Source organism: Lissotriton vulgaris, chromosome 8 (assembly GCF_964263255.1).
Source record: "Lissotriton vulgaris chromosome 8, aLisVul1.2, whole genome shotgun sequence".
In the NCBI taxonomy this organism is placed as follows: domain Eukaryota; kingdom Metazoa; phylum Chordata; class Amphibia; order Caudata; family Salamandridae; genus Lissotriton; species Lissotriton vulgaris.
The window spans coordinates 593,466,936-593,493,555 of NC_141696.1; the positions used below are offsets into that span (position 1 = coordinate 593,466,936).

Genomic DNA, 26,620 nt, shown 5'->3' on the forward strand with positions numbered 1-26,620 from the left:
GATATGCTGATCAGTGAGTGACCTTTGCAGGTATTCTAACCATTTGCGCTCCCCCATCGCGTACGGGGGGAATTACCCTCAGTGATCCTCGGTGCTCGCCCACTGAGGGGAGGTCCACTCATGTAGAGTTTTATTAGTTGTGTAGCAGCAAGTACAGCAGACGCAGCGGCTTCTCGCTCAGAGTTCTAAGAAGGGGAGCTGGGGCCGCAGCGGGTGACAAACCCAGAGAGGAACTGAGGGCACAGCAGCCAGCGCCAGTCGCGAGAGCGTCGATCGTGATGTGTATAGCAGCAGTATGTCTTTTTCCATCACTTAAACATCCCAGTGCTGCATGTCTCCGAAAACAGAGTCATTGTGTGAAGGAAGGCTCGTTGTCCTGAACAGCGATTTGATGCTAGACGTGTTTGTTTCATGTGAGTTGTAGCGCCAAGCTTGCCTCTTTTGTTGACACGTCAAGGCACTGAATTACCAATAAAGACGAGTTAGCGAGTAGGGTTTGGTGAGGCAGTTTGTTTTTGTGCTGAATGGTATTTGAAAAGGTATGAGCATGTAGTTGTAGGGTAAGGTAGGTGGGGTAACCGGGGCTTTAAATGGGTCGGTGTTGTTCGGTACTGAGTACCTACCCTTTATTTTTATTTTGAGAGGAAGAGTACCTTCACTTCTCGGCAGAAATGCAATACTTTTAATTGGGGTGTACCGACACTTCTCCGAAACAAGCAAGTGCTCTGATCTATTTTTCCATTTTAAGCACTGCCCGGGTAACTCAAGCATACAGAAGAACATGCGCTCTTTACCAAGATCAAATATTATTTAAATTCACCGACCAGTCCAAGCAGGGCAGCATTTGCATTCCTCTTTTGACTCGCCCCTTCTACTCCCACTCAATTCTCACACCTCCTCACAGTCCTCGATTCGTCTTTCCTTCGCCATTTACTATCTCCTCTCTCCTCCCATTCTCCACTATTCCATGTGTTGTCTTTTCACTTCACTGTCTGACGCACCCATCCTCGCTCCCTCCTGTACCTTCACTTTCTCCCTATCTTCCTCTCTCTACTTTATTATGTCTCGTCCCACCCCATCCCCAGCCTTCGCTCTCTTCAATTCACCATCTGTCGCACGTCCTTTCCCCTCCTCCTTTCACTGTCATTCCATTCTTACCACTCCTTCATTCATCACTACCTCTCACCCTTCTGTTATTTTCTTTCCTACTCTCGCCTCTATAATTTCTCTTCTTCTCCAGATCTTTCCCTCTTTATTTCACCCCTCGCTACTCTCCTGTCCTCTCCATTCTCTTCATCCGTTCTTCCTCCAATGTCCCCTCTCAGTGCCAGTAGGTGGTATTTGCAGCTGTGTCGGTTGTCCCGTGCCTGACCGCTCCTTCCCCGTCTCAGATAATATAGTTTTTTTTAAATTCTATGTCTTTATTTCTAGAGCGTCCATTACTGCACATGATCCCGCGTCAGTGGCCAGCATATGTACCTGGGTGCTGTGTGAGCAAGATGTACACTTTACAGCCTCTTACAAAATTAGTTTACTTTTCCTCCTCACATGCAGTTAGGGTTTCATTACCATCCTTCTGATGGTGAAATGTATCAAATAATTTAAGAACAGTAGATGTAGCACCCAGGATAACGTACGTGCTTCATGGCTAAATACTTACAAGGTCCCAAAGGCGAGACCTATTGGCTATGCAAATGCTTGTTTTATGTAGGGGCGCTTCACGCTTGGTCCTTCATAAAGTTTTTCCACAAAAGGTATCCAGGCCATATTTGTGTAATTTTTTCCAACATATTGGGGATTCTAAAAGTAGCCAGGGTTTCTTCATTTTACTGGAAGGAACTGAAAAAATAGGCAAAATACAGCAGTATTTTGGATTTTTTAATTTTTTTTTAAAATAGGGAAAGATATTGCTGTGCAGAAGACAATTTATTTTCTTCTAAGTTTGCTATGAACAACATTTTTGCTGTGCACAGATCACCATCTTCCCAGCTTTCAGGAGCAAGCAGAATTGTTACTATTGTTTGTGGTTTCAGCCTACTTGCAGGTTGTGGTAGAAACCAGTATAAAACTCCTGGATGAAGCTGGAAAACGATCGATTTCTAAACACATGGCAAAATTCCGAATTCAGAAAGGGGTCATTTGTGTAGGTCACTCGTGGTTTTCCGTAAGAAACTAATGGTTGAAATAAAAAAGGGAGTAGGAAAGAAAAGAAATCGGTAACAACGTCTGTAATCTTTCCCTCTGATGGCTGATTTGAAAAAGCAATATACCGTTGCGTCCATCAGATCTATCTGGTCATAGAAATATATAGTGTTTGTTTGTTGCCAAAAAACACATGCTACCAAGAGCCAGCAACTGAGCTGCCGCTTAGGATTTTTCATTGTGTACTTACAATGCAGCAATTCATATGGTAAAACCTAATGTATGAAAAATGAGTATGAAGGAAATATGTATTTTTTAAATGTTCTCAAGACACTGAGTTTTAGAACATTGATCAATCGTACACCTCTGAGTTTGGAGTTATCCATACCATCATGTAATTCTGAAGACATTTTGCAAACAGATTTCTTTTTTGCAGCCTTGCATATATTTGGAAGCTGCACATGTACAGAAATCCAAGTGGTAATAGCAAATGTTCTATTATTCTGTGCTCCCTCACTTCTCCTGATAAAAGTGGTACCCCACTCCTGTGGGTGGGCAAGTGTCTGACAGATAAAACCCCAAAATGCAGCATGGAGAGATCAATTTTTCCCCATCAAAACTGGCCCTTTTTAGCAATATGGTTAACTGCAGAACTAGGGGCTGGGCTCTGCTACCACCCAGAGAGGACCTACCAAACCCAGACATTTCTGATTCCTAGACACCCATAGGAGACCTAGGTTGTATGGTGTGTATGAACTTCACTACTTTGTCATACCCTTAGTCCCCTACAAACCTCGGACTTTAGAGTAAATAATGCATTCTCTGTATAATCTCTGAGGGAAAGTTTCAAAATTTGTGTGGAACCTGATGTATTTATTGGTATTTTTTCCCTGGTGTCTAGTGGGCTTTCACTTTCACCTGCAGGGGGCAGTTAGTTGGAGGGGTGGAGCGGATGGTAGACAGATTGCGGGAAACACTCCGTTTCCATCCCTAAGCGGAGCAGAAAGACGTTGCCAACTTTTCTGGTATGGGAGCACAACACAATGCCAGGGTGGGCTACCACCACACTCTTTTTTTTGTCTTATTGGTTTACTGGTGCCTAGTGGGCTTTCTAAGGCAAGAGCATGTCCTGGCACATTATGATTTTGTCTGGGGCCGTTTAAATACTTGTTCTGGAGCTGTCTACATTGACATTAGTTCCTCATGATTAAGCAGGCTATGATTCAAAGTAAGTGTGGTAATGAAGTCCATTAGCCAAGGTGCAGGTTATATAATGATGATTTATTGATCTTAGTTCCAGGTAATTATATTTATAGGTCCTTAGCTTAGATTAGCACCACCAGAAGCAGCCTGCCTGCTATTCCGCCCATACTCCATTTGACACTCTCCACCTCACAGGTAGCCTAACATTCCACTGATTGCATCACCATGCACTCCAACATTTCACACAGCACATTCATACTGACTGATCAGCAAGGACCAGAGTACCAGGGAAGATGCAAAGAACAGTACAACACATCTTTCCCCTTTACAGAATACATACAAATCTTGCGAATGAAAGATAAATACAAGATGTAATGCATAAGCAAGATGGAAGCAACGCATCTACATAAAGGAACATAACACACCCGCATCTCATAGAGACGCATTCAAGGAGTAACATGCTGCTCCTGTTACCACACCGAAACACACCAGCTGGCCAGACTAACATGATAGATGACATAACACAGAAAACCAGCAAGTAATCGGCACGACACATCAACCCACAGAACAACAACCCACACACTATCGAAGCACTCACAAACTCAATTACACAACAAACATCTCACAAACTCACATGCTGACCGGGTGAATTACGTCCTCACAGTCAACCCTCAAACAAAGCATCTAGTGTACAGAAAGCAATATGTGACTTACTTTGTCACAGTTATCTCTCAAACAAAGCATCTAGTGTACAGCAAGTAATGGGTGAGTTAATCCCTCACAGTCATTCCTCAAGCAAAGACATCTTTAGTAGTGTCTGTGCCGATTCCCCCACACAGGAAACTTGTGCATCAGTAGGAATTTACTCTAAACAGGAAATCAATATATCCAGAATCTTGCACGCCTGGACCTAATCACTCTTGCACCGGAAATCAATATATCACAACCAAACTTCAGAACAATTCTTTCACACTGGAAACTCAGGAAATATATATATATATTTTTATTTCGGGCACACTCCTAGAATTGTCTCAACAACACACCTAGTCTCCCCACATACTCCAACTGAAATCCCAGCTCATTCAGCTTAATAGAGAACATCACAGTGCAACAAAGACTCGAAATGCACATCTAATGCTGTACACAATACCTGCACCAAATAGGGTTGCAACACTCACCATATACTAGGGCCTAAGCAACAACCCCATTAACCAAAACCCATGGTAGAACAAGCTTGAAGATGAACACATCCCAATTTCTAGAACACTCTATCCAAAGTTCCTAGTAAGTGACCGCTCCACTGAGTCCACTGCCAAAAACATCTGAGAGCCGGAATGAGAAATCACCTCTGAACTTGGAGAGGGTTCCAGAACAGATCATCACGTCTCCAAACACAACATCAGGAACCCAACTCCAGATGAGACCGAATGACACCATTAAAAGGCTGATCCATGAATAAAATCAAATATTGGCAATAGGCACAGTTGTATCTGAAAAAGACACATTAGTGATAGATTCCTTACCTTAGAAGATTCCCCAGGCGTCCGACTGAATCCGGAAAGTATTCGCTTAGCAGTACCCCTGCGCACCGGTAGGTGGCGTTGTGCGGCTCCGCGTCCGTCACTGGCGTCGTATGCGCCGGGATAACGTCACGAAAACTACTTAGGCTCCACCATGCGCGCTGACGTCAGTTCTTTTTCCGCGCCGAAAGAGCAGATCCAGATTAAGCACGTACTTCGGTAATTTTTTTTTTTTACCACTATTTAGGACATTTTTGTCTCCTTTTCTTGTCTCCTGGTGCACGTAGGGATGCCCGGCTTTAAGTCTTGTGGGTCGTGCCTCCCCAATATGTCGGTGGCAGATCCCCACGATGTCTGCCTCTACTGTCTGGAGACAGACAATGACTCCCGGGACTGTCAAGACTGCCGAGCCATGGCTCCGAAGGCCTTGCGGGAGCGGCGCCGGAAGTTGCTGGAGGACCGACACTCCTCTCTCCACCGCTCCGGGTCTAGGGGCCGTTCCCGCTCGCGGGACCAGAGGAGTCAGTCCTCGGGCGCCAAGTTTTCACCTTCAGATTCCGGTAAGCTACACCATAAGAAGTCGAAGAAGCGTGTACGCTCTTCGACGTCCCCCCGTCGCTCCTCGGAGGCACTCATATCAACCTTTTTATGGTTAAACAATATATATCAAAAAGACTTTTAGTCGTTCTGATCCCATCTCCCACTCATTTCAACAACTTGACTTGCTCCATCATTTTCACCACCTTGGACTCACCTCTCTTCCACCCCTCTCTCGTCAGTGGAACATACACACAAGTATTTAAAACTGCAGATGCTGTTATTTATTTTGGGGGAAACTGCTGTGGATCCCTCCTCCCCCTCAAACTACTACCCAGTATTCTTAACGTATGGGATTCAGACGATCAATCGCAACCTCTCTTTTTTCAAATTACATCTACTGCAATCTGACTTTCACAATTTTCACTCCGGTGAAGCAACTGTATTGCAAGTCTCTGATTTCCTTATCTGCTTACTACAACCATGTCTCCTCCTCATTCTGCTCAACCTCTGCGCTGCATTTGACATGTTGACAACTCTGTGCAATGCTTTTTACCTGTTTCTTTCTGGATGTTATAGGTAAGGCATGAGTTTTCCTAATTCTTAAAATGATCGGCTACCCACTCTACACTTGCCCCCCACTTATGAGTGTACTCCAAGGTGGTTTCTGAGACCCCACTTCACCCCACCTCCCTTTCGTCTTGAGTCAGTTATATACCAGTGATACTCTAGTCTTTTTTCTCTTTTCCATCCATTTTTTCTCCCATTAAAACCGGACGATTTAATAGGGCTTAGATTTAGGATGGATTTCTGTTAACTAAAGCTGAACTGTCCTAGAACAGAGTGTAGTTTCATTCCACTCCTCAGTAAATCCCAACTTTTTTCGGTTTCTAATCTGCCTCTACAAAGATATTCTGAGACCTCTCACTCAGAGCCTGGAACCTTGGACTACAATTTAACTCAACCGTTCAACTAGAAAATGTTATCAAAATTATCACTGTTGTTGCTAGGGTTCTGCTGCTAAATGTAAAGAAAATTTGCCAACCTTCCACTTGCCAATGGCCAAGTTTGATGAGTACATTGGTGATCTGCAACCCCGACTGTTTCAGTTTACTCTTAGTAAGGCAATCTTTCTCACCAAATGATAAAAAAATCTGTTTTGTCACACTGACACTATTTAACCTCTCCAGATTATCAACAACCTGATTTCACAACGTCAAACAGCTTGAGTGCTAGCCAAAAGCAGTGCAAAGGACACACTGCTAGTATTATCTTTTAAAAGCCATGCCAAGTATTGCATCACCATAAATCTTCCAACTGCTTATACACCATTCACCATAGCATGATATTCACCTGTGTTACACTACTGATGTACATCACTAAAAGAGCTTACATGTATCCCCAATACTATATACAAAACGTTTCTTAGAAGGGCTATAAATCTTAACAAGCTTTGGCAAAGCCAGTTGGACTGGCATTGGCTGGAAACCGTTTGGGCTTGCAGTACTTTTGTTTGGTCATGGTTTTTAGAAAACGTTATCGTTGGGGAAACTGCTGGACACTTGTTAGTCTAAAAACAAAAATCAGCAAAATGTTTTTGGTCTTAAAAAGCACTCATTGCCATCATAGTCCCTGGCACTGAAGGCAATTACTTTTTGGTGTGGATGTGCTCCTTGTGAAAGGGCAGAATGCCTTCACTCAGAGTGTGCACCCCCCCACGCCTTGAGATCCTCACGGGTATGTAGTGCGCTTCAGAAATGAACTGATTGATTGATTGGTTGAGTGTAGTTAGCCAGTGGCTGTCATGAGCTGCCTCATGCTGTATGCCGGGACGGGTGGAAGAGAAATGTGACTGACAAAATACCAGACCAGGAGTAAGTAATACTTTTATTGTTCAGTTAATAAAAAAAATTACAAAACCAGCAAAAATAAAAACAGTTATGAATATTTATAGCAGCATAGGGAGTGGTACTTGAGGTAAGTTAAAAGAGAAAAAAGAGCTTCAGTTTGGACCGTACTAAAAATACCAGACCAGGAGGTGAAGAGAGCTGCCTGAATGCCCTTATAAGTAACGTTTTATACAAATAGTTAGAGAAAAATCAAAAGGTCTTGGCGAAGGCCAGACTTGAAAAAGCAAGAATACAATGTGTTCTTGACTTCAGACCGGCACCACTGTGGAGTGGGTGTGAAAGAACGTAACCTCTTTCCTAGATAAAGGGTCAAGTGTGAAAGAGCTAGACTACTTACTTTTGACCGGTCTAGCAGTTTGAGAGAAATACACTGGAACCCTATAGTTAGAACTTGTTCAGCTGTACAGCAGGCGTATTGGACAGCACTTCCTGTCCAGTACCGAAGAGAGGAAGTTGGGGGAGAAGAATTGCAGGTTAGCACAGCGGCAGCGTGGGGGGGTCAATCTCTGTAGCAGGAGTGCAACAAACGTATCAGAGCAGTCCTTTATAGTAAAGTATAGTGTAGCAGAAAATACCTTGTTCTGCATCATCTGACCAGAGCCACATTAACTGGTGATTAAGTTTGTGATAAAGCCCTTTTACTGCCACACTGGTGGGGAAAGTCAACACAGTGGAGCCTCCTCTCTGCGAGCGGGAGTGATCCCATCATTTCAGAAGGTGAAAGGGGACGTGGTGTGAGTTGTCATTTCACAGGCCCGATGTATGTGGGTGCCTGAGGCAACTGAGAAGGTGTTCATTGGAACAAAGAAAGGGAAACTGAAGAGTATTTCAAAGAGTGGCTAGAAGTAAAGCGCACAAGAGGGAAATGCCAACCCATGCAGTATCTTAAATCAGTGCATGATGATAACAAGCAATGGAGGAAGGAGAAAACAAGTGATGCAGGCAGCAGTCCTTTTGAATCCGGCTTCCAGTTACACACACAAACCGATTTGAAACTACACAATTTGTGCCAAACTATAGGTGCGGTGAACTTCTCCATTGCGAAGCAGAACTTGTAGAAACCAGGAGGAGGTCTCAGCATAGGTGAATGTGCAGGCACCACTTGTAAAGTTGCTACTCTCTCTGTCATGAATGGCAAAAGCATGTGAATCTGAGTGGCACAGTGAGCGTCTGAAAGTGGCTGCTGGCTCATCCAGCATCTTCCAACTTGGAAAAAAAAAAGCTGCGAAAGTCCACGAAAGCACATATCAACCATGCTTTAACACAACACAGAGGAAGAGAAGACACCAGGGCGCAGGAATGACCTTAAAGAGACCACTGTCCTCTGGAATGCTGGGAAGACTGAAAACCACTTAGGGACGTGTGGCAGACACACTTGAAACGCTCTTGATTATGCATCCGTGTGACACTAACGGGCTTTCAAAGAAGTTCTCTGGAAACTAAATGTCAGCTCCACCTCTCGGCTTTCTGGGTTACACATTAGTAGTAGCAAAATAGTGCTACCACTTCTGGTCCACATGCAGAAACCTGCACTGTCCCATGTGCAAAATTGTAAGCTCTGCATTCCAGTGGCAAGTTGCAATACATGAGCACAGAACACAAGACTTGGTGGCGGCTCCTCCGCTAAGGCGGAGGAGCTTTGCCGCACTGCTTTTTTTTTGTAGTGAAGCAAAGGGAAAATTATAGCTTGTGTTATCATTTTATTATCTACTTACACAGCTTTGCGTGAGGAGGTGGGGGCAGGGGAGGAGTGGTAGGCAGCACACCCCTAACTGCAATGACTGTTTAGCCGGCCCTTTCGAGCTGCCCCAAACAGTCTTGCGCAATTCACATGTTCTCCATGCTGGCTGCATTGCAGTCTACGTAGAGAACTGTCAAGGCCTCCAGTCAGCGTCCGAGCGCCGAAACACAGCACTCAGACCAATCGCAATGCTGCTAAGGCAGCGTTATGCTTGGCTGACTGGGAGCCTGGGTGTGCTTCCTGTGGCCGAGCGAGGAAGGACTACAGAGGAGAGTCGTTTGAGGAAGCGGCAAGAAGGTACATTTTAATTTTATTTTCTTATACACGCTTCCCCCTCGTCCTCCACAGACCCACCCACCCACCTACCTCTGATCCATGCCGGCCACCGCTGGACTTGCTGAAAGGGAATACATAGCCCAAAAAGGCAATGTCTGCGAAGACAGCACACTAAAAAGTTGGAATGTTTCATAAAAAAGTATCTTAAAAGATGGTTGCTTGACTGCCACCCCGGTCCTAATAGTACTAAGGTACTCTTAAGTAGCCAGATACAGCAATCTTACTTTACTGTCCATAAGGAAAGCTGCTTACAACAGTCTACCTCCTAACTCAAAATACCACTCAAGTCAAGATGACTGAAGCCTGAGATGGGGAGTGGGTGAAGTCATTGGACAACGTTCTTGGGGTGGCTGGGGAGTCACAAGGCAAATAAATACTGCAGCTTCTCAAGGAGTGGGTAGGTCACGAAGGGAAGTGTCTGATAAAACCATACAAGAGACTCAAAGACACACAATGCATGCATAGTTAAACTCCATAAAAGTAGATTGTAAACGGAACATGTTTACCTCTGCACATCAGGAGCTAGGTGAATCCATGGAAGAATTTGTTGCCAAGTTGAGGTACTAGTTCACATTTTTCATTGTACTCTTTTACAAATGAAGATGTAGTTTAACTGTGGGCGATTAAAGGCCGTCCATGCAATACAGCCTCCTCAAAAAGCCCTATCTATTTATGAGAATATTTAGAAAGCGAGCACTAATGATGTCGCCAAAAGCCAACCAGCAAAAGTCTACAAGACGACAGGACAGGCTGTTCTTGTATGACCAGTAGAATAACCAAAAATGTGCCTATGCCTCCAAACAATGCAATAATGCAAACACTGAATGATTGGAGATAAACCATAAATTTATTAGTTTATCTCGACAAAACTTTTGTCATTGAATCAATACGTAAGTTACAAAATTCACTTATTTTAGGAGCAGACAAAGAGAGAACCATCGACTTCCTTTCTAGCCATATGGAGATCAATCGAACAATGTGTAAGTATCTACAGTGAACAATTATAATTATATTTAATTATATATATATATTAATTATAATTCAGTGTTTGCATTATTGCATTGTTTGGAGGCATAGGCACATTTTTGGTTTCCTCTAGTTTAGGCCCTGCCTACCCTCCCTCCCATTGGGCCAAGCCACCATTTTGGGTTAACAGTAGAATAACCAGGCAGACCATGCCAGATGTAAAGTCATTACAATCCAATTAGTGCATGAGAAGAGGAGAATAAACTAAAGTAATAGTTTTGTGGAAACCAGCCTGCTTGTGACAGCAGCATGTTCTCTGGAGCATCAATTTGCAGCAGGACATCTGGATTAGAATAGGTCGGCAGTTAACAGTGAAATGGGCTGGAAAGTACACATGGAGGTGGGAGAAACAAGCTAGGACAAATACATCACAGATGCACCATCAAAGACCACCAAAGGTGTTACCGTTACTAATGGCAGAATGGCATGAAATAGGAAAAAAGCGATGCCCTAACTAGAGACAGCAGATGATCAGCACATGTGGGCTAACACAACAAATACAGCTGCAACTCAAAGTCTGAGAAATCGAGACATCCGACAAACCATGAAAACTGAGAGGTGACCTGCAACCAGTGATTAACTTCACAAGAACCGAACACATTCCAAACTCGTGGCAATCAAAAACAGCAATGTGGGGAAACAATAGACCCTTATAAACTTTCCCCACCCACCCCCATTAGTGCAGGTGTTAGAAATTCATTTCTGGTTGACAGAGGTATGGAACCTGTCCATGCAGGAACCACAATCCAAGTCAGGGTAAGTCAAATACACACCATAAATTAGCCTGCGCTCACCCTCTGGTAGCTTGGCACTGAGCTGGCAAGCTTAACTTAAGAGGTAATGTGTAAAGTATCTGTGCAACACTCCAACAGTGAAAACACGAAACAAACCGATACCTTGTTAGAAAAATAGAGTTTAATGTATTGACCAAAACAAGACCAAAATGACAAAGCTCCAATACATAGAACCAGAGTTATGAATTTCTAAAGAATATTTTGAAATGCAGTGTTTAAAGCACCAACCAAGGCTATCTGGTTGCGCAACAAGAGTTCAAATACAAAAGTTCAGGCTGACCGCGATGAAGCGCAGGTTGGATATCAGAAACAGCCTTGGCCCTGCTGAAAACAGTACCTTGGTTTGCACTTGTCGACATCTAGGAAGGGTTGCGAGGAGCAAAGGAGGTGATAGTCATAGATCCTTGGGATGTTGGCGATGCCTCGGCTCTGAGCCCTGCAAAGTTGAAGATGCTTCAGGAATGGCAGCGATGTGCAGCACAGTCCACGATGGGATGCACTCGATCCTTGCAGCAGCGGTGATGCGTCAATGGAGCTGCACTGGTTCCGAGGGGCACAATTGAGTCTAAGTGAGGATTTCTGCTGGAGAAGCACTTTGCACCTACCTCCAAGGGCTCCGGCTGGATCGACACCACTTGGCAGGGCAAGGCTCACATATGACAGAGTCTAGGTGCTGTAGCAGGGTTTTTGAAAGTCTTTGATGCCCCTGAGACCGCAGAATAGGAGGCAAGCAGACAAGATCTTGGAGTCAAACTTAGTTCAGGTGGTGTAGTCCTTCTCACCCTGGCCAGGAGGGTAGCAGGCAGGTCAGCACAGCAGAAAAGCAGTTCTCCCTCCCATCCTGCCCTGGATGACCCATCAGGATTTGCATTGCCTATCAGTCACACATAAGCTCCCTTTTTGTATGGCTGTCTAGAGGGAATGCACAAGGCCCAGCTGTCACCCATCCCAGACGTGTATTGGATATGGACAGCAGGCACACAGGGCTGAAGAGCAGAAAAATGCCAACTTTCTAAAAGTGGCATTTTTATAGTAGTAATCATAAATCCACCTTTGCCATTAAAGAGGATTTAATATTACAAGTCCATAGGTACCAAACATAGGAGATCTTCTCCCTCTCAATCAGGAATTATAACTTAAGTGTAATAAGAAATCCCCAATGTTAACCCATAAGAGGTAGGCCTCACAGAAGTGAAAAACAAATTTGGGAGTTGTTCACTACTAGGACATGTAGAACTTAAAAGTGCATGCCTACCTTTTAGTTACCCAGCACTCTGCCCTACGGTATACTTGAGGCCTATGTTTAAAAAAACGGGAAGTTAAAGGTTTGGCAAGGGGTTTTAAATGCCAAGTTGTCATGGCAGTAAAATGTGCACACAGACTATGCAGTGACAGGCCTGAGACTTAAAGGGCTTCCTAAGTGGGTGGCACAATCAGTGCTTCAGGTCCATAGTAGCATTTTATTTACAGGCTCTGGGAGCATATAGTGCACTCTACTAGGAGCTTATAAGTAAGTTAAATATGGCAGTTTGGGCCAAACTAATGTCACCATGTTTAGGGTAGTGGGCACATGCACTTTAGCACTAGTTAGCAGTGGTAAAGTGCCCAGCGTCCTAAAACTAACAAAAATAATTCAGTAAAAAGTGAGGCAAATAAGAAAAAAGGTTTGGGGGAAGACCACCCTAAGGCTGACAGGTCTAAATGGAGGTCTTTAGAATGAACTAAAACGCATCAATCTGCTAAGCCTGTGCAAGGCTTCCTAGCTTCAGACACCACCCAGGGAGAAAGAGTATTTACCTTTTTGTTTACATTTAAAAAAAATATATTTTATTTGGAGAGAGAATGCAAAATAAGAAGAATTGTTCATAAATACTGATAGCCATTTCAAATATGTTTTCAAAATTTCGTACCATTTCATGTATATACAGCACATAAAATCTAGTCAGTCAGAAGAGACAATATGAGACCAATAAAACAATTATTAGAGGAATAAAAAATAAGAGACAAGGAAGAGGGAAGGGTAATACCCAATACAGTAACTTCTCCTACCTAGGCCAACCAATCCCTCCCTGCATTGTGGCTTGTAAGCCATTTGTTCATTGGAGCCCAGATTTTCCTGCCTCTCTTGCTAGCACGACGGCCTTTACAATTGTACAGTGATCCTTCAAGGTTATGTATGGCCAGCAAACGACCAAACCAGGCATGATACGTAGGCGGGTCAGCATCCTTCCATTGTGCAGTAATAAAAAGCCGAGCTGCAGCGACTGTGATAAACAAACTTATTCTGCCTTACATAGTGTTGTTAAGTCTAGAATAAACCCCCTTTGTGGTATTCTCTCAGCATTCCAATTGGACACTCGTACCAAAAAATCCTCTCAAATCATACCGGGTAAATTCTTCAGTTACCAGGAAGTCAAATGTAAGTTCTATATTGAATTTTTTTATTTATTTATTCGGTTGGTCATTGTAATTTACCATTAAAAACACAAATTATAATTATACACATTAAAAATCCACAAGGTTAAAAATCATATATACAATGTAAATAAATCCATGTTCATAACAATATAATCACATTAGCATCACTTAATATTTCATCACATCATCTTGTACATGTGTAGTACATCACCCATTGAATGTCATAGGAACTTGCTTTTCTATGAGTAGGCCAAAAAGCGATGTGTTTCGGAGGATTAAACACGTCCAACCTCCTTCTTCAGGCTTGCTACTAATCTGTTCCGACACTGTTATCAAGATATGACCAGGTCGATATTCACGATAAGTAATCTCTTGATAAAGAATCTCTTCTTCCAATAACTGATGTGATATAAATAAAAGCCCACTGCTGGTTACATTTAAAGAGGGGACACGCCTCCAATCTTTAAAACATCCAAAATTCTGATGACAGACCGGGCCTGTTCGTTTAATGTTCTGAATTGTCACAATCCTCACTTCTTGCATTCTTGCAGTATACGAATCCTTAGGCACTATGACGAAGCCTACAGTCTTCCGTATTCTTTTAGGTTATCAAAATTCCAATCTCGACATTGCTTTCGTCCCCGGGACTTATAAATCTCCTGCACATACGCCAATGTTGTCTCATCCTTACATTGTGTTGTTCCTTATCATATTCCAGTAGCATCAATGTAGGCGTTATGCAGACTATACCCTCTAGTGCTACTAGAAGAAATTTCGCTATTCCTTCTTTTAGGAGCCCTAGTCTTTCACACCCCAAACATTTTTTATTATGTCCACCGGTCCTTGATCGCATCAAGGACATTTGTCAGCCCCTTTTTTACCCCAGCCAAAGAGCTTTGCAGGAGTAAAATAAAGTTCAAAGATGGTGTAGTAATGTTGGGCTTTTAAATTGGCTGAGAGAGATGTTCCCTTACCTAATGCAACTGACTGGTAAAGATCAACGTCAGGGTTTCCCAATGTATTGGCCCATTTAGTTTCTAGTTTTTCCAGATCATCAGGAAGTGTATCCATTAATATTTTATATATATGCTTAATTCTTATCTGGGAATGAGACATAGCCTCCATTAGGGGGATTCTATTTGTAGAGATCGTTTCCCTGCTTATTTGGTTTAAGAAGCTGGTGACCTGCTTATACTTAAAATGAGTCCCTGCCATTATTCCATATCTTTGCTGCAGATCTATAAATGAAAGCCTCTGATTGGTTGAAAAAAGATCCCCAACCTTTGTGATACCCTTTTCCTCCCATTGCCTACCCAGATTATCATACATTATTTCAGGAAATAGAGAAGATCGCCACAAGGGTGTTTTACTATTATACTTCTGTATTTTCATAATTCCAGCCATTTTGCTCCAGATCTTCCAGATTGCTATTATCACCTTGAACTGCCTCTTCTTGTAATAACTAGCCTCTACTTGTCGAAGGAGTACTCCCTGCGCTGCCTTCCCTATGGCTAACTCATATATGGAAGGGATGTCTGTTAATCTCTTGGTTCCTAGTTGTCATATTTATATTTCCTAAAGACACTACTAACGTCATCTGTTGCAAGAACATGGCATAACAGTAAAATCTAAGATTAGGGGCTGACCAGCTTCCGCGTTCTTGGGGTAGTGTTAAAAATGTGAGGGATCTCAGAATTTTCTTGTATCTCCAGATAAAGTTACTAAAAATGGAGTCCAATTTCTTTAAAAGTTGGTCTTCGATTTCTAGTGGGATAGATCTGAACATATGTAAGATCTTGGGAAAGATCCCCATTCAAAGTATGTTACACCTTCTTATAACTGAAAGATGAAGTCTAGCCATGTATCTTAGATCCATGCTGATCTTGTTTATCATGTACGACAGATTTATCTTCCAAATGGAGTTTACACTGCTACTGATCTTTATCCAAAGGTGAAATGCTACAGCCTGGCTTTAAGGGTCATTACAAAGAGTTTTGGAGTTACATATGATCTGCGTTTTCCCCGCGTTCAATAGGTAGCCTGATTTCCGGCCATATTAGCTGGCCTGTTTTTGTATTTGACTTAACGCGGTTTTTGGATATGTGGTCACTACAGCTATATTGTCGGCCATTATCTTAGTTTCAAAACCGTTGCACCAGACTGGTTTATTTGGCTGATCTTGAAGAATTTGTTGGATGAATATACCTATGTATATGGCAAATACGACCGGAGAGCATGGACAGCCCTGTCTTGTCCCCCTGGCGACCTCGATACGGCTTGACTCTTGGCCCATTATTTGTAGTCTCGCATAAGGTCTAAAATACATTGCCCGTATAGCCGTTATAAAGCCTGGGCCAAACCCTTTCTGTGCAATAATACCCCTTAAACAATGCCACGAGACTCAGTCGGTCGCCTTCTCTGCGTCCAGGAGGATCATAGCCATCCTCTCTCCTGTTACCTCCGTTTTGTCGAATAAGGCAATAGCAAGTTGTATATGGTCTGTAGTGCCTCTTCTCGGTATAAACCCATGCTGCCATGGTGAGACTAGATGTGCTATTATCCTCCCTAACCGAGTCGCGAGAATTTTAGTTTAGAGTTTGGCATCCACATTCATGAGGGATATGGGCCAAAAGGATGGGAGGTTGTCTGAGGGCTTCCCCTTTTTAAAAAAAAAAAATCACAATATCTGCGCCCTGCCAGGATTCCAGGGGGAATACTGGCAGGGAGAAACAGACCCAGAAGTAAAGGAGTAATCTCCTCCTGAATGGCTTTATAGAACTCCAGAGGAATTCTGTTGGGCCTGCCGCTTTTCCTGGGGCCATAGACTGTAGGGCCTGTAAGACCTCTTTGATTGTTCTCTCTTTCCACCTCTTGCCTTATTTCTTCATTTACCCTACATTGATTCCCCATAACTGTTTCATTGTCGCCGGATAGAATAGGGTCAAGATTATCTTGCCAGTATAGGTCTTGATAGAACCTCTCAAAGACTGTAATAATAATCTTTGTCTGTAACCTGCCCACCGTCATGTCCTTTAACTTCAGCTATCTTATTCCTAGCAGCCCTCTGCTTAATACACAGAGCCAGCAACTTGCCCACCGATGCCCCGTACTCATAACTCTAGTTTTTATATGCTTGAAAACCTGCTGCACCCCTCCTACTGTAATAGCTATTAATCTCCGCTTTCGCTACCACTATTTTCTGCTGTAATGTCACCTCAGTAGCTTCCTGCTTTTGCCTAATGGCGAGGGTGTGGTCTTTTTGTAATACTCCCAGCTCTTCAGCCAAGCCATTAATTTCACCTTTTCTGGTTTCTTGGCCTTGCCAACAACATTAATTGTTTCATCCCGCAAGCCCGCCTTAAAACTATCCCGGACATGCACCGTGATGAGCTATAGCGATTCATCTCAAAATATTGATTCACCTACTGTCTAATATATTTCACATACCGCTCATTAATCAGTAGTGTTCTATTGAATGTCCATTTGCTTTGAGCATTAACCCCCCCTTTGAAGTGCTAGATCCATAATTAGTGGGTTGTGATCGGATAGTAATTTTGGTAGTGTCCTGATTCCCACCGCCATAAACAAGGAGGAAGAAGCCAGAAAGTAGTCTAGTCTAACATACTTTTTATGAGGGCATGAGAAATGTGTATATCCTGGGTCAGTAGGATGTTTTGCTGCCCATACATCTGTCAAATCATTACTGGTCATTAAGGCGGATAAAGCCCTATGAACATGTGGCTTTCTTTCCAGATATCTTTGTGCTCGGTCTCTAATTGCCTCGTAATCGATGTTCATATCTCCATATACTATTAGTGGGCCTGGCCATGATGCTAGCTCAATTTTTCAGTTCATTAAATATTTTCGGATCGTCCCGATTAAATCAGTGTATCGCGCAGACTCAATCCTATGGGCAGCAGTACAATAGCCCATCTCCCCCATTTATCCTCCAAAACACGTTTAGCTGGGCCGATACCATTCCTTAATGGATTGCTATCCCACTTATAGTGGAAGTTTGCATAGAACATGCTACGAGGGTATATCCTTTAATAAATAGTATCCCGCTTCCCCCAAGAAGTATGCGTTTTTTGCTGTCATATTATATCAGCCTTCTGCATTCTTAAGGCCTCTGCAACCTAATAAGTTTCATTTTGTCATTTAGGCCCACTACATTGATTGAACAACGACTTATTTTACCCATTTACATAGTACAATTCACTCCACCTTGATCGTCCTCTTTTTTCGCCCCTCTTTCTTGCTCAAATCTGTTCCTCCAATCCTTCATTTGTACTCTCCAATTTTCGTCCTCCCTTCCCCCTGTGCCCAACACCCCTGAAGACCCTGATCCCCACCAAACTTCGCCGCTCCCAATCTGCTCCCCCATGTGCCCCTGCTGCACTCCCCCACCCTATCCCATGTTGAAAGGCATCCAGACTGATCTCAGCCTCTAGTGATGGTTGCTGCTCTCTGATCAATATATCCTCTAATCAAGTTCATGACCGCATTAGGCAATAGAGACTCCAGCCCAGCTCATTATAACCCTCCAAAAAAGAGAGCGAGAGAGAGAAATTCCAAGATAGATCAAGCATTGGCATAGCCAATAAGTCTTGCTTTTGGGACCTTATAAGTATTTAGTTATGCATCACAATATCCTCGGTGCAACAACATCAATTGTTGCATGGCTAAACACTTATAAGATCCCAAAGGCGAGACCTATTGACTATGCCAATGCTTGTTGTACTTGTAGCATATCTTAAATGTCAGTAAACCGATTGAAAGTAAAGTGTTCATGTTAGTGGGTTCTCACTGATTACATGGCACGGACGATGTGTGGATGGACTGTGTGGCAGTTGTCATGGGTCTGGCAGTAGATTTGGCAACAGAGAAGTGTGGCGAGATGCACATAGGAATCTAGAAGCATGAAATCTGAAGAGATGGGACGATTGCATTAGTTGACCCAAGGAGGGGCCGAGTCTGGAACAGCACGTCCCTTTATAACACGTTTCCTAAAACAGGGTTTTTAATAAAGGGGTGAATGCTTAGAAATTTACTTTGTAAACCTCTCTGGTCTATGAGGGCTAAAGGCTTACAAATGGGGTATGAGATTCTGCATTGAACCACTGTTGGAGCAGACCAGTGCATAGAACCCTTCCTATATATGGGGAGGGCAAAAGGTTGTACTGGAGCATTTTCAAGGAAGCCTTATAACAGCCCAAATTTTAAAATCTAACAGTGAGCCGAGCTATAAAACCATTTAGTCAAATGTGCATTTTATTAAAACAACCTGTATTCCACTTGTGAAGATCCCAAAGAACCAATGTGGCCTGGAACTTACGACCTCAAGAGTCAGACGAGGAGAGGTCTATAAAGTGCCAGCACCCCAGACAGTGATTTCTGTGTCCAAGAAGCTCGTAATGCCTTGGCTGAGCAAAAGTAAAGAAATAGATTTCTTTTCTATTTCTTTACTTTTGCAATAATCGCGGCACCCGCGCTTTACCTTTAATATTTAAAGTAAAGCGCGGGTGCTGCGATTATAGCAAAAGTAAAGAAATAGAAAAAAAATCTATTTCTTTGGCATGAAGCTGACGAGGGAGTGGGAGAAGGGAGGGGATTCCCGCGAGAAAGCCCGATGCCAGTTGTGCATGTCGCGCTCGCTTGTGCCCGTAACAGAAAGCTGGTGGCCTGCAAAAGCTTGTGGTGGGTAGCACTCTGAAATCGCTTACTAAATGTCTCGCCAGAGCAGCGCATGCGCTGGCTCAGGCGAGATCTAAAAAATACAAAGAGAGCTAACTGGATGTTATCTTCCTGTATGAGGTGAATAATTAACATTTCTTTCCCCTAAAGTTTCATAGCTCACATTCGCCCCCAATATTACATTGTTGTATCTAAGGATTCGAGCACCATCCCTCCAGGTACTCCTCTGCCTTAACCTCTAATGTAAAAAATCGAGTTTTGCCGCCCTTAATTACTTTTAAATGGCCTGGATTTAACAAAAAAGCAGCCCCCCTCTTCCCCGCATAGCGGGAGGAAAACACCCCACAGCGAAGGGGTTAAGAAGGGGGAGTTGTCAATTTTGAAGGGGAATGCTAGGCCTCTTCTGCCAGAAATCTTTCCAGGTCCACAGTAATAAAAGGATGTAAGTTCGTGTAACAAGGACTGGAAAGGAAGTGAGTAGAGTAGAAGAGCAGCCTTATGTATGATAGCGCAGGGACTGCATGGGTGGAAATAAGCGCCCCCAAAAGTAGTGGAACAAACCGATCCTAAAGGGTCTGCGTAACTTAGGAGAGCAGAAATACTTGGTTCTTTGTCATCGGTTAAGAGCATCATAGGAGTGTAGCACATTCACTCACTATTAAAATCAACCAAAGCAGCACCTGCGTTCATTTGAGGTGTTGCCAATTTAAGATTGCACTGTCCTTCCGTGTTTGGTTCATCCTAAATGACGCGTCTCACAAGATCAGTGAATGAGATAATAGGACAGTCGCTTAAAAAAAAATAATAAATACTGATAATGCAAGTAGTGCAGCCCTCCTAAATGATGTGCTTTGCGTTTCTTCATGGTACAGCTTTAGCTTATAATGTCGTTTATTTGTAAAGGTGATCAGTGGTGCATCGTTTCTTATGATAGAGTGAAGAAACCAATTTAAGCAGGCTGCTTGTTAATGCCATACACCAGATGTTCAACTGGAAAATACAACAAAGTTCAAATCAGAAAACATTTTAGCAACGTGTTTTTAGGTCTGGCTTCACTGCGCAGCTGTTTGGTATTTATTATTACCTATGATTTAAAATTTATCGTAAGCTTTGGCTCCACCCTGAAGAGGATTATTCTCTCGCCTCATGCTTTTGGCTGTCTGATGTATCCTTCATCTTCCTGTGCAGTGCTTACATTGCAATGCGTGAGAGACTAGCACACTAAATTATCACATGTTGAATTATTTTTCACAAAGATGCAATGCAGATGGAAAGCAATATATATTTTTTGTATTGCTTTTTCATAGTTTTTTAATGTATTAAGACTCAAAATGCAAGTCAAAGTGAACTTGGTTACTGGCTTGCTATTGCATGGTTTTAGCCCAGTTAACACCATGTACCCGACCACCTCTCACTTTGACTGAAGTTGTATTTAGCTTTGTGGCCCCTTCCCGTCGCTATAAGTCAAAGCTCCCCCATTGGTCTCTATCTCACCTTTGCTCTCAAAATTCCATACCATATCTTGGTACATCCTGACCTAACACTCACTATTCTTCTTCCTCCATATAATCAAGAATGGCTCAACTATTTGTTTGTGTGTGCCTGTTCTCTGGCGCTTAAAAAGATGCCGTTTCCTGTGGTGTACGTTATATTACCACTGACCGCCAAATCTCTTGAGGTCCCCTTTCTTCTCAGCCACTTAATGCGCCACCACTTACCAACTCCAAATCAGTAGAGCCCGATATCCCTCACTCCTTCTCTAAGATACCTGTCAATGTCGATACGAGCCATTACCTTGCTGTTCCTCAGCTGTTTTTGATGTGTAGTGGCATTTCTGTTGTGTGCGCTACATACGAAGTTGCTACTAGCCACCAATTACAGTCATAACTTTTGGCCAGATCAAAATAAATAAAATAATTAGTGGTTCCAATGCACAAAGAAACATCATACATATCTATCCATAGAGGCATTCCCTACGCAATAGTGTACATTTCAGACGTTTAGAAAATTCCAATATTCCCAGTAGAGCACCTGGAAAACGGCACCAGTTGTAGCCTTCCTATGTAATACCAGAAATGCAATGTAACAGCTGTTATTTCTCCAGTCTGCATTTATAAGCAGGATATAACTCTGCGTTGGAGAAATGCAGTCTGAGTGCAAATACAAATTTGTCCCCCAAAAGTTTCTTGTTCTCCAAGAGGAAAATAAATGTCCTGTGGAGTAACCCCACCTAAAAAAAATGGTTACACAAAATGGGAAAATAGGAGAAGGTCAATTACTCCAGCCTTTTACTAAAGTGAATCTTTGACCCCCTCCAAGGGGGTAGGTGAGGCACTTGTGGGTGTTCACAAGCACTTTTGGCAATTCAGGCCTGAAACCCACCTCCATTCCTTAACTTTTTGATGAGGATAACTGCTGTTTGATTTTGCAGTTGTGACATACAGTTACACAGTACTAAACATTCACTCTTAATGGATGTCCTTTTTAGGTAAACCACAAAAATTACTTTGTGAATAAAGACCGGTTCGGTTACCTTCCTGGATAACGATTGAAGCTATCCATTTAAGGTCCCCCCTATGTCAGCGCATGCGCTTTTGCTTAAAAGACATTTTGTGTTCAAGGGTCTTGAAAACTGCTTATTACTTACAATTCTTGAGCTTAATTGTCTGCCTGATTTGATGCCTTCCAGTTGGAGGCTTCACTTCCACTTTTTTTACCTTGAGTACGTAACTAGTAATGATTGCTTTGTGTGGATTAGAGTCCTTTCAGCTACTGACACTGTGATTATAGTACTATTTTATTCAATTTAGAAGCTTCTTCTCACCCTTGTCCTTGTTGTTTCTTCCCCTTCCATCCTCCCATTTGTGTGGCCATTTCCCTTCCCTTCCCACCCACCCATCTGTTTTGCTTTTTCCCTTCCCACCCCAGGTCGGTTTTGCTTCTTCCCTTCCCACCCCCGGTTTGTTTTGCTTCTTCCGTTCCCACCCCGGTCTGTTTTGCTTCTCCCCCTCCCACGCCCTGTCCATTTTGCTTCTTCCCCTCCTATTAATTTTGCTTCTTTCCCCTCCTACCCCTTCTGTTTGGCTTTTTCCCCCATCCCTGTCCATTTTACTTCTTCCTTCCCACCCCTTCTGTTTTACTTCTTCCCCTCCCACTCTGTGTTTGTTTTCTCATTTCACTTCCCTCCATGTTGCTTCTTCCCTTCCCTTCCCTTCCCTCCCCTCACTGTTGCTTCTTCGATCTGTGTTGCTTCTTCCCCTCATCCCTGTTTCTTTCTCCCCCCTCCCACCCCTCATCAATTTTTGACTTCTTCCTCTCTCACCTTGTTTTTCTTTTCACCCTCCCACCCCTGTTTTGCTTTCCCCTCCCACACCCTGTGTTGCTTCTTCCCTTTCCCTCCTTCCCCATGTTTCCCTTTCCCTCCCTCCCCATGTTTTCCCCTTCCCTCCCTCCCCATGTAGCTTTTCACTTCACACCCTTGTTGCTGTTCCCCTTACCCTCCCACCCCCTTGTTGCTTCTTCCTCTCCCACCCCCTTGTTGCTTCTTCCTCTTCCACCCCTATTGCTTCTTCCTCTCTCATCCCCTCCATTTGGCTGCTTCTTCTGCCACCCCCTCGATGTTGCTACTTCCTCTCACAGCCCCTTCCATTTTGTTTTTTCATCTCGTACCCCTCCATGTTGCTTCTTCCCCTCACCCTGTCCGTGTTACTTCTTCCCCTCACCCCGTCCGTGTTACTTCTTCCTCTCCCACCCCCTTGCTACCCTGTTGCTTATGTCCCAACTGCCATGAGGAAAAAGAAGCGCTATGATATGGCCAGTGCCTTCCGCTTCATAGTGCCTATTAGGTCTACCGTTAACCAAGACATTTTGTTTTACTAAAATAATATATTTAATATACGAAGGGCTTTCAGCCACCTCTCTTCACCCATTGGTCTGTGCCATTGCTCATGTTGCTTCTGCCCACTACAACATACTGCATGGGGCTGGGTCAGCCTACTCAAGCCTCTGATTATCGTCACTTTAAGAGCCCGCATTTTGTTCTTTCACAAGGTGCGCATCCGCACACATCGAGTTCCCTTTAGTCCCATTGTTGTCTGATGTGCTAGCAGGACGCATTTGAAGTGAACACAGTGAACATTCCATCTTTATCAGCTCCAGTCTCCTTCCAGTGCTGTTGTAAATTACTTTGAGGTGGACTGCTACTCTTTCACAGCATACTATGTTGTGTTCCTAGCCTAAGTTTCAACAATGGTTCTTTGATAAATTTTACCCAGGAACAAAACCAAACTTTATGGTGTTAAAATTTGCAGAACACTTGCAAAACTTTTATTTAAACATGGATGGGCTGTAATTTGGGTTTTAATATCCAATATTTTATACTGTAAAGTGTAAACCCCCTTTCTTTCGGTCTTCCCTTTTTCTTTCCTTTTTTTTTGCTCTTTTTGTCCCTTTTGTTCCTCCTTTCTTTATTTTTGTGTATTCCTTCTTTCTTTCCTTTCTTTCTTTTTTGCCTACTTTACTTATTTCTTAATTTCTTTTTCTGTTTTGGCTTATTTCCTATTTTGTTCTAAATTCCGTCTTCCCCTCCTTTATTCCCTCTTTTTCATTATTACTTCCTTTCATCTCTTTTGCCTTTTTTCATCCGTTTTCTTTTTGGCTTCATTCCATTTTTCTTTCAGTCTTGGCTTCTTTCTTTCATTCTTCCTTTTCATTTTTTCTTTATTTTTGCCTTTTTCTTTCTTTCCATTCTTTCTTTCCTCCTGTCTTTCATTCTTCCTTTTTGCCTTCTAAGCTTTCTTTCTCTCGCTCTCTCTATTTCTCTTTCTCTCCTTTGTTTCCCTCCCTTCTCCCTTCCTTCCCTTTTTGCCCATTTCCCTCCCTTCCCTTTTGCTTTCTTTCCTTCCTTTTTCTCTTCCTTACTTTCTCCACTTCTTTCTTAAAGGCGAGGCTAGCCGACAATTCCAAATCAGTGACTTTTTTAGGTCAGTGTTAGCCAAGACCTTTTGATTTTACTAAAAGTATGTGTAACATAGTTACTTGTTGGGATTTTCAGCCAGACTTTGTCCATTAGTCTGTAATTGTCATTTGCATTCATCCACCCACTCCAGCATGGATCAAGGCGAAATGTTAGCCCACTTCAGCCATTGGACTGACTTCACTATCAGTTGTGGCATGCTTCCCTTTCACATGGAGCACATCACACATAACATGGTAATGCACAATTTTTTTAGACCAGAGAAAGACTTTTCTTTGCCTTTAACACTGTTTTTTCTTTAGATTTAAGAATGGCCTAGAAGCTTTTTGTATAATTGTTTTGCAAAAACAACGACAAAGCAATTGCCAAAATCTTGGCTGCCAACGCCAGACCTGTTGCATTTGTCAATGCTTGTGTTTATTTGACATCCCGTTGACTCACCTCTACACGATTGGAAAAGCCAATAGCGAGACCTATTATCTTTGTCAATGCTTATTTCAATGTCCGTTCTTATGCAGTGAACTGAAGAGAGAAACGTTCTTTTCCGCCTGCCTACACACTCGGCAGTTGATTTGCAGAGTCTTCCTTCACCGGAACATGTAGCATACTCGGCAACGAAGAGAGGCGCAGAGTCTGCTAAACACGCCTGTCCAATGCGTGTATCACACTTAAGGAGTCCACTAAGCATTGCCAACTCACCAAACCTAAAAACCCTACAGGGAAAGTCTGAAAACAACTTGAGAGGCATTGCGCGTTTTATCACTATCCCAGTGGATTTGCGGAGGGGAAAAACATTCAAGTCGAAGCTTGCCTTTTAATGAGCTACAAGGCTGTATCATCTGAGGTATTTGGAGTTTCTTTCAAACCTAATGTGCATACCTATGTCACTCAGAAATATTTCCATGAGAAACGGGGTCCTTTCGTTGCTTCTAAAAAAAATAATGTAAAAGAAAAAATATATGGTTTCTTGATATTGTTTTTAGCCACATTGCTTATCTCTTGGCTGACTCAATTTTGTAGACAACCAGGTGAAATCCTTTAAAATGAAAGCAGGAGCTGTGAAGTGAGAACGGAGTTATTTGCGGAAAACGATGCCTTTTGATGGGAAGAGGTCCTGAATCTTGGTTAGTTATGGGGTGTGTGGGAAGCTTTATTTCTCATTTTTTCCCGTTCTTGCATTGCTACAGAGGGAGCTACGTGTTGCCACATATTACTGCCTCTTTTCTAGTTGCTGCACATTTGTGTTCGCGTGTGTTGTGAAATAATTCTACTAACGTGTCTTATGTGAACAGGAGCATCTCTAGATATGCTTTCTTTTACTTGTTGTACACTCAGACACAACCCCCTGCCTCTGCCTGGTGGGGGATGCACTTTACTGTGCCATCAGGTAAGCTAGAGATGCGTCTCTATGGTGCATGTTAGAAATTGAAGTCTGGGCAGAAGCCACAACTTCATGAGCCTGCTCACTGAGGAAATGTAGGGGCGCTGCATGAGGAGCGCTGAAATGCACTCCCGCAGTGCCCTCGGTTAGGGGAAAAACAAGTAGTTACTTGTGATTAATTAAAATACAGATATCACATTTATGTTTAGACAAGATATAACTATGAAGAAGGCACATAGCTTGTGCCTGCGGAGCAGCAAATCTAGAGGGAGCCTGCCAAACGAAGAAAGACTATTATTGGGCTATCAGTGCTCCTGTTGGCTAATGTGTTTTATTCCATTTCCCTGAGTTTGATGGGAAAGGTGGTTTATTGTTGAATGTTGAACAGTTCTGCTATGAAATAGAGTGAAGAAAGAATGCATAATCCACGCCTCCGGTCCTGACTTAAAATCATTTTTTTTTTAACCTATATGGAGAAAGTCTGTAGGCTGGACCCTGAAAGATCGCCCCGTAACCCCCGGCTCGAGGATTGAGAGTTGTGCGCCGGATACGCAACGATATTGACACTGATCCTATAAGACTGTCCTGCTACCCCTACCCTGACCGAGACTCTTTGAGCTCTTGCTCCACTTGTAACTACCGGCTTTCTCTGATCATAAAAATCCCTTGAATCATGAGATAAAGAAACGTTCTTAAGAAGCTACGGTGTGGTGTCTCTTTGTCGTGTGGTGCTTGTGTAGTGTGTACAATCCTAAATTCGAGACTCTCCCCCTAGGGAGGTGGGTCCCAGGGTGATGAGGTATACTTCCTGCCCTCCCCTGAGGTCGCCTTCTAACAGTCTCATATCAGCCTGGAAGTCTACAGCGTGTATGCCAATTGTGTTATAGCTTTGAAACCTACCTTCCATCTCCCCCACCTCCCAAATTCTTAACCTGTCCTTAAT

The 26,620-nt window shown here is 43.0% G+C and overlaps 1 protein-coding gene across 13 annotated transcripts in view; it reads left to right on the forward strand.

The window, feature by feature from the left end:
• ST3GAL6 (ST3 beta-galactoside alpha-2,3-sialyltransferase 6) overlaps positions 1-26,620 on the forward strand; it is a 614,303-nt gene that overhangs the window by 165,832 nt on the left and 421,851 nt on the right. The window contains exon 1 of one of the 13 annotated variants that reach the window (XM_086934443.1): positions 24,815-25,140. The exons of 10 other annotated variants lie outside the window; for them this stretch is intronic. The gene's annotated coding sequence lies outside the window, so the exon portion shown is untranslated. Of the gene's footprint in view, positions 1-24,814; positions 25,141-26,620 lie in introns of those variants that run through there. 2 more of the 13 variants (XM_086934438.1, XM_086934433.1) reach the window with 2 other exon arrangements.